Genomic DNA, 12,034 nt, shown 5'->3' with positions numbered 1-12,034 from the left:
GTTAGGAAGACTGTTAGCATTGATTTTCCAGTAGTTTTCTAAATTTTCTCATTTATTTATGTTTCTTCTTCTTCTTCTTCTTTTTTTCTTTGAGACAGGGTCTTGCTCTGTCACCCAAGCTAGAGTGTAATGGCATGATCTAGGCTCACTGCAGCCTCGACCTCCGGGGGTCAAGCAATCCTCCCACCTCAGCCTCCTGAGTAGCTGGAATTACAGGCATGTGCCACCACACCCAGCTAATTTCTCTGATTTTTTTTTTTTTTTTTTAAATTGAGATGGTGTCTCGCTCTGTCACCCAGGCTGGAGTGCAGTGGTGCGATCTCAGCTTACTGCAACCTCCCCCTCCCAGGTTCAAGTGATTCCCTTGCCTCAGCCTCCTGAGTAGCTGCAGGTGCATGCTACCACGCCTGGTTAACTTTTTGTATTTTTAGTAGAGATGGGGTTTCACCATGTTAGCCAGGAAGGTCTTGATCTCCTGAGTTTGTGATCCACCCACCTCTGCCTCCCAAACTGCTGGGATTACAGGCGTGAGTCACCGCACCCAGCCCTTCTGAATTTTTTTTTGTTTTTTTTTTTTTAAATAGAAACAAGGTCTCACTATTGCCAGGTTAGGGTCTTGAACTTCTGGGCCCAAGTGATCCTTCTACCTTGGGCTCCCAAAGTGCTGAGATAACAGGCGTGAGCCACTGTGCCTGGCTATATATGTTTCCTAATTACTGCAGCACTCATTTTTCTGTCAACTTCAGCTATGCCACACATGACTAGGAATTAGAAATAAGAAAACAGTAACCAGCCTGGCCAACATGGCGAAACCCTGTCTCTATTAAAAATACAAAAATTAACTGGGTGTGGTGGCGAGCGCCTGTAATCTCAGCTACTTGGGAGGCTGAGGGACGAGAATCACTTGAACCTGGGAGGTGGAGGTTGCAGTGAGCTGAGATATTGCCTTTAAACTCCAGCCTGGGCAACAGAGCGAGACTAAAACAAACAAACAAAAACAAAAACAAAAACACCCCAAGGAGCCAAAAATAAATGACTCAGTGAACATTTATTGAGCACCTGTGGTTTACTGGGTGCTGTGGTAGTTGTTGAAGGTGCTGGGATGTTTTAAAGTTGGTTTTAAACTTAAGGAGTCTACTTACTGGCAGCCTAGAACCACTGCATATGCCTTGCAGAGATGATGGACACTTGTCTCCTGACCTGTGCAGTGCAGGCACATCGGTGAAGTGCCTTAGATTCTAATTTTGCAACTGTTTTCACACTTTGGTATCAGTTTCTAGATCTAAAGCAGTAAATGAGAAAGGTAGTGGGTGTGAGTACTGCTATAAACTGACACCCTGACAATAATGATATGCTTGTTGACAGGCTGATTGCAGAGGAGATGAAAAAATAAAGGGCAGGACAAAAATGTCTCAAAGCTCTGCCCCCTGGGTCAATAGGAAGCTATATTTTGCTACTCAAGTAGGCTAACATTGGAGAAATAATTAGCATGTGAAAAAGTTCTTCCACCGAAAGGACCATGCAAGTTAAGGCAGGTAGTTTGGTTTTCTGTGCTGCAGCATCCCACCAGGCTCTAGAATCCTGTTTTCATATTTTGTTGGACCCAACTAGATTAAAACAAAGCGCCTTTCTCTGGCTGGGTAGTAGCCTGAGTTAGGTGGTTTCCAGTGCTCTGATTGGTACTTTGGAGCAGGTGTCCAGTGAATTTCAGAAGCAGGGTAAATGTTCTTGGTATTGAGCAGTTCTCTGTTGGATGCCGGGCCTGTCCTCATGGTTCATGCTGCCCTTAGGTCATCAGCCATTCACTCCTATGGCCGGTTAAGGACACCTTCTCTATGAATTCTCTGCTGACCTCCAAGTGTGGGTTGGGTGCCCCTCTTCTCTGCTTTCTCCCTCCCTGCTTGGATTAAATTCAGAGATTCTAAGATGTCTTCGTTTGTCACAGCGTTCATGACGGATGTTACCGATCAGTGTTTTTGAAAACGAGGTCTATCTCTGCACGGTGCTGTGAGATAGGTGGAAACCTATCTTTTAATAATATCTTCAGGTGGCCATTGTGGATGTTTGAGAACCTCTCCTTTAGACCATGAGCTTGAAGAAGGTCCTGTTCTTGTCTTTGAATCTTTAAACTTTCCCTAGCTCCTGGCACATTTTTCAGTTGCTCAAATTGTTTTGTTGTAGCTCAGTGAATGACACAGAATTCCTGTAATTTTTTTGTTGTTGTTCAGTGAATGAGATAGAATTCCTGTTACCGCCTGTGGAATCCAAATCCAGCAATGTGATCAAATGTCGCTTGAAGGATTTTCGACCATTTTTCATTTCTCTCTCTTTTTTTTTGAGACAGAGTTTCTGTCACCTAGGCTGGAGTGCAGTGGTCTAATCTCGGCTCGCTGCAACCTGGGCTCAAGGGATCCTCCTACCTCAGCCTCTAGAGTAGCCAGGACTAAAGGCATACACCACCATGTCCCACTAGTTTTTGTATTTTTGGTAGAGATGGGGACTCCCTATGTTTCTCAGGCTGGTCTTAAACTCCTGGGCTCAAGTGATACACCTGCCTCTGCTTCCCAAAGTTCTGGGACTATAGGCATGAGTCACATGCCCGGCCCATTTTTCCATGTTGTTTTGTAAATCAACATTATGTGAAACCTAAAATTTAATGTGGATATACAAAAATAGCTTTTCTTATTTTCTGGCCCAAGAAAATAATACTGTATCTTTATGATTAATATTTTCACCTGTTTTGAAATAAACTTTTAATTTTAGAATAGTTTTACATTTATGGAAAAGTTGCAAAGATGGTATGTAAAGTTCCCCAGTTACCAGTTTTCCCCACTGTTACCCAGTTTTCCCCACTGTTAACATCTTACATTACTATGTTACATTGATCACAATTAATGAACTGATATCAATAGTATTATTATTAAAGACTTTAAGAGTTATTGTTGAAGATTTTTAAGTTTATAGATGAAATAATATTTAGAACACACCAGCTTTGAATTAGAAATATTTTAAAATTTAAATTCTTTGATTTTAAGAATTAAAACTTTTGAATTCTCATATGTAGTCATAGTTGGGACTATATCCACAAAGCAAATAGACCAATTCTTGTGAGAATGATTCTAAAACAGGTTTTTCAGGTGTCATTCACATTCTGGAACCTTGAAAGGGGGGAGGTTACTTTCAAAGGCCAACATTCATTTAATCTATCTGTAGTACTCCATATGAATGGCAATCACTACTTATCGACGTCTCAGGTTTTGTTAGATATGATATTTGTTTTAATTATTTATAGTATATTCAGGCAGAGGTGCTATTCAAAATATTTAACAGGTTGGCATAGGCCTCAACCAATCAGATTGCTGTTCACATAATCAGAAGGGATGTGGCTGGTGAATGTGTTGGTCCTATTAATGTCTAAAGTGTCCTAAAAATGTCTCCAGACATTGCCAGATGTCTCGTAGGTGGCAAAATCACTTCTGGTTCAGAACTCCTGATATAAAGTAGTTAGAACAATCTGGCACTGCTCTAGTAACTGCTTTCTAAATATTCACTATTATTATTGTTGTTGGTATCTTTCATTTGTTATTTCTGATAACTTTTAAACATATACTACTTAGCCCCAGCACTTTGGGACGTTGAGGAGGGTGGATCACTTGAAGTCAGGAGTTCGAGACTAGCCTGGCCAACATGGTGAAACCCCGTTTGTACTAAAATTACAAAAATTAGTTGAGTGTGGTGGTGAATGCCCGTAATCCCAGCTACTTGGGAGGCTGAGGCAAGAGAATCACTTGAATCTGGGAGGTGGAGGCAGAGGTGGAGGCTGCAATGAGCCGAGATCGCACCACTGCATTCCTCCTGGGCGACAGAGCAAGACTCCATCTAAAATATAAATATAAATATATATATATGTGTGCATGTGTGTGTGTATATATATGTGTGTGTGTATATGTGTGTATATATAGATATGTGTGTATATATACACACATACATATACTGCTTAGCAAGACATATTAGGATTTCTTTACATAGTTAAATCACCACATGCATAAAAAATAAAGTCACATTTTTTGTAAGATTTATTCAGAATTTGTCAGAAACCCATAGGCTGTTGTAGGAAGAAATGTAAGTTCTATTCTTTAGGGAGATTTTCAACTTTTTTTACTCGTCCTCACCTGCCATGTTCCTGACACTGCAGCCTTGAGAAAGGTTTGAGGCTGTTGGAGCACATGAGTGTGGAATTTGTAGACCACTTGTTCTTCCAGACTTCCTCACATCTACCCATAACCTGCTTTTAGTTGATAGTGGCTCAGCAAAGATAGGAGCCTGTACTTCGGCTTATACCAAATTCCCCTCATTTCCGCACGGTGATATGTTATTAGTATCCTGATCCCTGTTATTTGTTAAGTTAAGCTGTGCTTCAGGAATCTCGGAAGATCATAGCATTTTGTTTACAGTGGCTTCATTTCATAATATATGCTCTGAGCAGGTGAGACTAGACTTAGAGACATTGAAGCCCAACAATTTAATATCCACAAAGAGTGTTTTATTTGTAGTCCTCCTATTCTTTCCTCTTCAGTGTTCTAGAAACAGATGCTTACATTGTGTAAACACTCCTTCTATTACTGATTCTACAGTATCCAATTTCCTATTAACAGGATGAAGATTTTGTTTTTTAATCCTCAAGTCTACGAGAACGGAGTAGTCAGTGGGATATGAGGATCAGATAAAAATCTCCCCATGTTAGAATCATTGATCTCAGTACTTTCTACAGAAACTGACAGCCTTATTTTTTTTCCTCCTTTGAATCCACTTAGGTATTTTTGGGAAACATTCATTTGCTGACATTGGTTGATAATAATAATTATTATTTCAAATGAGATGCTGCTGGTAAAATTATTGTTAAGTCTACTCAACTTAGTAAACTTGTATCAAAACCCAGGTTTTACATTTGGTAGAACAGAGACAGTCAGTTCCTTGCTGTAGGGAGAGGAAGGGTAGGAGCCTATGGCTGCCTCACCACCATCTTGTCCCCAACCATTCTTATACACTCTTTTGATTCAAGCACTTGGGCTTTGGAGCCAGACTGCCTGAATTTGGATTCAGCTACTTTTAACTGGGCAAATTGCTTAACTTTAAATGTCTGTGCTCTTTGCTGAAAAATGTGGACAACAAAAGCATCTATCTTATATGGATATTGTGAGTATTAGACTATATGGTAGTCCACTTAAGAAACATTCAGTAAATGTTGTTCATAGTAACATCAGCAATGTTACTACTACTAATATGGCTGCTACTTTTGATAAATTTAGAATAACAGTTTAAATTACCATATATATTAGAACTATGTAACAGTATAAATTATCTTAGTTGAAATACCGTAACAGTGTGTGTATACACACACACACACTTTTTATAATGGAGCTGCTAAAATGAATCAGGTTTAGCTGAATTGAAATTTGATTATTTTTGCCTCTTTACTGTAGGTGATAGTGAGCCATGAAATAAGTAAAATACAGAAGGATGTAGATATAACATGTAGATTTTTTAGCCTTACATGAAAGAGTTATGGATTCAAATTTAAAGCACCAATATTTGGTGGGGTCCTATGGAAATTCTTATTCATAATTTCTTAATATTAACCATCTTCTTCTTATTCTATTAACTCTTGCGTTGTTTAAAAAAATTCCAGTATTCTTTCTTTCTTTCTTCAGTTTTTTGAGATGGGGAGTCTCACTATGTTGCCCAGGAAGGCCTTGAACTCCTGGGCTCAAGTAATCCTCCGACTTCAGCCTCCTTAGTAGAATATTCAGTATTCATATCTTCATTGTTGAGTGCTTTTTCTTTTAAAAATTGTAATAACATTTTAAAAATTAGAAAAGAAAGAAGCATCCATTTCTATTTCTACCATGTTAATACAATAGTAACTTTCATTTGTTATTTTCCCATCTAGTCTTTATACTCATAAAAATAATTGGAATTATGTAATATTTCTAATTTTTAGTTCTGGTGGTTTAGTTTGACATTACTTTATAAGCATTTTCCATTTTTTTCTGTTAGGTAGTTATACCATCATTTATTTAACGATTTTCCTGTTTTCGTTTTTAGTTTACTTCTAGTTTCAACATTATGGATAATAGTACAGTGAAAATTATCTTTATTGATCTGTCGAATGGAGATAATACTAGTACCCCGGGGTTGTTGTAAGGATTGTATGAGGGGATAGATATGAGGCAGGTTGGTCCACCGTGATACAGTTCCATTTTGCTGTGGGAGCTGTCCTGTGCTTTGGGGATGCTGGACAGCATCCCTGGCCTCCACTCCCCAGTGGTGACAAACAGAAATATCTCCAGACATCGCCAGGTGTCTCGCAGGGGCAAAACCGTTCCCAGTTGAGAACCGCTGCTATAAAGTCAGCGGAACAGCCTGGCACTGCCCTGATGAGTGCAGTGTAGATATTTGCTACTATTATTGTTGTTGTTGGTACCATCCTTCATTTCAGGTATTCATTTAGGTAAATTCCTAGAAACAGAATTTATGGGATGAGAGGTTAGTTTTAGGGTTTCTGATATGCCCTTCAGAGGACTGTAACACGTTTAACATCATCAGTTTATATAAATATGTCAGTATCTCTGAGGCCCAGCCAGTATTGAATTGTGAGTACCCAAAATACTGTTTTGTCTTCAATTTCTGTAGTTACTAGTCATCATGAGCATTTATGATATTTTTTTATTTGCATTGCCACATTTGAAGATTCTGGTGACAACCTTTGTCTACTCACCTTTTTTTTTTTTTCCCCTTCTGTTTTTTTTTTTTTTTTTTTTGGTTGCTCTGCCATTCAACAGTTAAAGTTGAATGAAATTCATCCCTCAGTAGCCAAGCCTGTATTACATTTCATTGCTTGATGTTTAACAGCCTCTGAGTAGAACATTGATTCAGATCCTTTTGGATTATTGTGTTTTTCCCAGTGATGCTGCATAATATGAAACCTTCCAAAATTTAAATATAAGGATAATTTTGTGGAAAAGAATTCAACTCTGTATTCAGTGATATGTATCCTATAACAGAAATGATTGCCTCTGGTTTCAGTACACTTTTATTTCCCTCTCCTCTCCTCTCCTCTCCTCTCCCTCCCTTCCTTCCCTCCTTCCTCCCTTCCTCCTTTCCTCTCTTTTCTCTTTCTTCTCTCTTTCTCTCTTTCTTTTCTTTCCTTCTTCCTTTCTTCTTTTCTTCATGTCTCACTTGGTCACCCAGGCTGGAGTGCAGTGGCATGATCTTGTCTCACTGCAGCCTCCACCTCACGGGTTCAAGGGATTCTCCTGCCTCAGCCTTCCGAGTAGCTGGGACTATAGGTACCTGCCACCATGCCTGCCTAATTTTTGTATTTTTAGTAGAAACGGGGTTTCACCATGTTGTCAGACAGGTCTCGAACTCCTCACCTCAAGTGATCCATCCACCTTAGCCTCTCAAGGTGCTGGGATTACAGGCATGAGCCACTGTACCAGACCTTGTTTAAGTACCGTTTTAGAGATAACCCCAATCCTAGCTGTAGCAGAGGCTGCTGGTGACCCCACTGTCTGCCATCAGTACTTCTGGTGGACTGGGACTTCCAGCTGCCCACACCTGCATGACTTTGCCTGAGGGCATTCTCTGGCTGGAAAGTTCACACTCAGGGCTGGCAGGAAGTGTCAGTGGCCAGCAACCCATAGCCAGTGACTGCTGCTATAGTATAAATTCTCCAGCTCTCTTGCATCTCAGGTCAGCTGCTTTTGAGATGAACGTTTTATACTGCATCTCCAAGTTCCCAGTTGGGCTGTGATCCAATGGTAACTTGCTGGATAATGACCCTTTTCTTATTGGCCGCCTTTCCTTCTTTGTCTCCTTTCTTTACTCCCTACCAGTGTTTCCTGGGATCACTTCTGAAATAAACTACTTAAACTTGAATCCTTGTCTCAGGGTCTGCTTCTGGGGGAAGAACCAAACTAAGATATTAGCCAACTTTTCTTTTGACCTTGATTGATGAAAGAAGAGGAAAGATCAGACCAGGAGAATAGTTGTAAATGTTTGGTTTGTTATTAAAAATATCAACTCATTGGAGCTGATTTATATAAAGTTAAATCTTGCTAGAATTGCTGGATTCCTTCATACATGGGTAGAGTGGGAATGCTGAGATCTTGGTGTGAGCATTCCATGCCAGGGTAGAAATTTCCTGCTTAGGCACTTAGTGAAGGAGCCAACTGAGGGAGGGTAGGTGATGTGACCGCCCATCTGGGGGCACCCAGCGACCTGTGCACACCACCATGTATCTGCCCAGGACCCAGCCGTGTTGTTCATTGTACCCTTTTCAGACTGCTGACTTCCAGGAGCACTTGTCTTAAAGTCACATAGCTGTATTTTTCCTCTCCAGGAAAATGTTGAATGTATTTTCTAAATAGCTGAGGTCATTGCATGGTCTTCAGTGAACTTAGCACCAAGTGAGTGTGACCTGGAGTGACCCAGAGTCAGTGCTGGCCAGCATAGGTTTCACATTTTCCGTGTGAAAGTTCTTCTTTTGTTGTTTGTGATTAATAACTGGATAGGATATAAAGCCAAATGATTTCATTGTTGAACACAGACTTGAAGGTCATGAGAAACTGCCTGTTCAAATTACACTTTGCCAAGATGTGGAAAAAGGTCTGTATCAACACCTGAATAGTTTTAGAAATACAGCAGAGAAGGGAAAAAAAGGACATGCCGTTTTTTATGTGATGTGAAAGTTGATTTCCACTCGATGCACTATCTTGGGTCCTTACAACATCTGACCTGTGAGGCTAAGGAGTTTGCACTGAGTCAGGACTTTAAAACAAAGGTGTAATGAGGACTTACTGTGTGCCAGGTCATTTAGAATGAGTTTTCTATGCCAAGTAATGTGTTCTATTTATGCTTATTTTGTTAAGTTCTCAGTTTTTCTTAGGTTTTGTATTATATGGGTTTGCTATTTTTAAAAAATATATTTTTAATTTTTTGGGTATTGTTTGTTATTTGAAATATGATTTTTGAATAAGTTTTTCAGTACTTAGCACTTTTAATTTTATGTTTTCAAAAGATTTTTTAATGATTGTACATAATAACTGATGGACACACAGTTATTTTTTCTCTAAAAATAGAGAAACCATGGCACGCAAAACACAGTATCTTACAGAACCGTATTTTTTGCTTGTTTTCTATGTGTTTTCTAGGCCTTTGAGTCAGATGTTAGGAAAAAGTCTATCCATCTTTAATTTTCCCACTTGGAGAAGCACTGAAATATTTCTATACAGATGTCCATTTGTATAGTGACCTGGTAGCTACAACTTTAAAATCATTTTGAAATTGACACACAGAGAGCTTGGTTTTCCAGAACTGGTGAGGTGTAAAATGGTTGAGGACCGACTTGGCCTGGTCGGTCCTGTTTCTTTGTAGCATTATTACTATTGGTTTATTTTCTACATGGGTCTTACATCTCAAGATAGCGTCTAGGTCCCAACTCAGTTGGTAGGAATTTGTGTAGTAGCAAAAACTGCAGATGGGCAGGGATACAAACTCCTCAGTCAGCTCCCATTACAGTCATTCCGTGTCTAAAACAAATAAAAGAAAACAAAACAAAAAAGGGAGAGGAGATCATATGGGCGTGTATATATACAATATTTTGTTATAAATAAGGAATAAAGTACCATATGAATTCAAAAGGTGAGGGTGGGATGGGTTTAGAGCTGGGAGAGAAACCATCTAAAGGCTTCATGAAAGGGGGTACCATTTGCTGCAGATGCTGATGGCAGCATTAGGACTGAAGCAAAATGTTCCAGGTAGAGGGCACAGAATTAATAGGGGGTGGCTATAAAAGCATGCTGAATACCATGCTAGGTAGGCATTTAGCCCTGTAGCATATAGATATATCTGAATTTAAAGGCAGCAGGTGATATTCGGAGGTTTGGAGTGTAAGATATTTTGTGATCAGAAGAAGGTGAATCTGTCAGAGGTGTTTAAGATGCGAAAAAGGATAGAGAGTATGGGAGGTTATTGTGGTACCTTGAGAGAATGCTACTGAGGGCCTGGATGTTGAGGTTGGTAGCCTGGGAATATCTGGGCTCTGTTGATGAATTAAATTGAGTTATGACAAAACTCTCCTCATGGATTTTAATATTTGAGATTCCACTTCTGAAAGCTGAGCTCACTCTTCTTTTCAGTGTAACTGTAATGGAAGGAACTTGGCGTGTGAGAGTCTCCCTCCTGTTAGGTCTGTGCTATTATTGGTTTGTTGATTAGGAACTCAATTGGTAGCTGCAGAAATTGCTTCTGATTGGGACCTGCTTCTCCCCACTGTTTCCCTTATGTTTCTGTTGAAAGGTAAAAGGAGTGATTTGGGTCAAATGTCTTTGTTTTGGGTCGGTTTGTGTGGGATGACTCCTGGTATAGATTTTGTGTGTGGGTGCTAATGTACTTATAGCTAGCTGGGGCTACAAGCTCAGGCACCTATGGCTTTGCTGTCCTTGCTTCATGTTTTTACTTCTGATCTTCTGTTTTCCAGTTTGTGATTCACAAGCAGGGATGAATGACTGAGAAGTGTTGCAGAAGAGTGGGTGTATTTGTTTCATTTTGTGGTTGTTTCGAATTAGCACAAATTTGGTGGCTTAAAAAAACACAACCTAGCATCTTACATTTCTGGAGGTTAGAAGTCTGACATGGTTCTTACTGAGCTAAAATGAAGGTGTTGACAGGGTCATGTTCCTTCTGGAAGCTCCAGAGGAGACTCTTTTCCCTGGTCTTTTCCAGCCTCCACAGGCTGCCCATGTTTCTTGGCTCATGACGCTCTTTAGTCTTCAAAACCAGCAATGGTGGGTTGAGTCCTTCTCATGCGGCTCGTTGCTCGCTCTGCTATTCACCTGTCTCTTCCTTTTCCACTTAGAAGACCCCTTGTGATTGCAGTGGGCTCACCAGGCTAACCCAAGATAACCTTCTATCCTAAAGTCAGTTGATCAGCAAACAAAAACTTTCATCTGCAACCTCAATTTACCCCTTGCTGTGTAACCTAAGGTACTCACAGGACATGGGCCTCTTTTGCAAGTGGAGAGGAAGAGGATGTATTATTCTGCTTGCCACATTGCATAGCTCTTGATTTTCACTTCTTTTAAAAAAGAGCATCTGCAGAAAGAATTGAGAGTGGTGGATAATTCTCCAGTCATTCCTGTTTTCTCCTGAAATAAATTTCATCACTTTCTTTTGGCAGTTGACTTAATCATTATTTAAAAAATAATGTTAGAAGAAGCTTTTCCTGTTCATGTGTGTGTCATGATGCATATGTCTGATGGTGGGAAAAAAGGGAAGGAATGACTCAAGTACTTTCAACTTTAGGGACAGCCTAGGATTGGAATTCTGGAGTAGATCATGAGGAGTAGATAGTCAACTTTCTTGTGACAAAAGCATGTACCTAAACCACTTAGGATTCTCCACTTTTCACACTTTATTCTGAAACTGCATGCTTCAGTTAATGTGATTTTAATGGTTTTTTCTCAGTGTCATTGGCAGGATTGTTACCAAGCGACACACATTCACCACAGTGTTCAAATGTACTTGGAAAGAAAATGAGTAGCCAAACTGAAAGTGGGATTTAAATGACTCCTATTTTTTGAAAAGTGAAGAAGTTCAGAGATTACTTAAGGTATTTTTTGTGTGTGTGTGTGATCTGTGGATTCAATGATCATTTCATTCATGGAAGGAATTTTTTTTTTTTTTTTTTTTTTTTTTTGAGACAGAGTCTCGCTCTGTCACCCAGGCTGGAGTGCAGTGGCCGGATCTCAGCTCACTGCAAGCTCTGCCTCCTGGGTTCCCGCCATTCTCCTGTCTCAGCCTCCAGAGTAGCTGGGACTACAGGCGCCCGCCACCTCGCCCGGCTAGTTTTTTGTATTTTTAGTAGAGACGGGGTTTCGCCATGTTGGCCAGGCTAGTCTTGAACTCCTCACCTCAGGTGATCCACCCATCTCAGCCTCCCAAAGTGTTGGGATTACAGGCGTGAGCCACT

General features: G+C 40.0%; 1 protein-coding gene across 8 annotated transcripts in view; it reads left to right on the top strand.

Moving 5' to 3' along the window:
- Positions 1–12,034, top strand: part of UTRN (utrophin) — a 576,638-nt gene that overhangs the window by 64,633 nt on the left and 499,971 nt on the right. The window lies entirely within an intron of this gene.

This window comes from Macaca thibetana, chromosome 4 (assembly GCF_024542745.1).
Source record: "Macaca thibetana thibetana isolate TM-01 chromosome 4, ASM2454274v1, whole genome shotgun sequence".
Taxonomy (NCBI): Eukaryota; Metazoa; Chordata; class Mammalia; order Primates; family Cercopithecidae; genus Macaca; species Macaca thibetana.
This window is presented reverse-complemented; position numbering and strand designations above follow the sequence as displayed.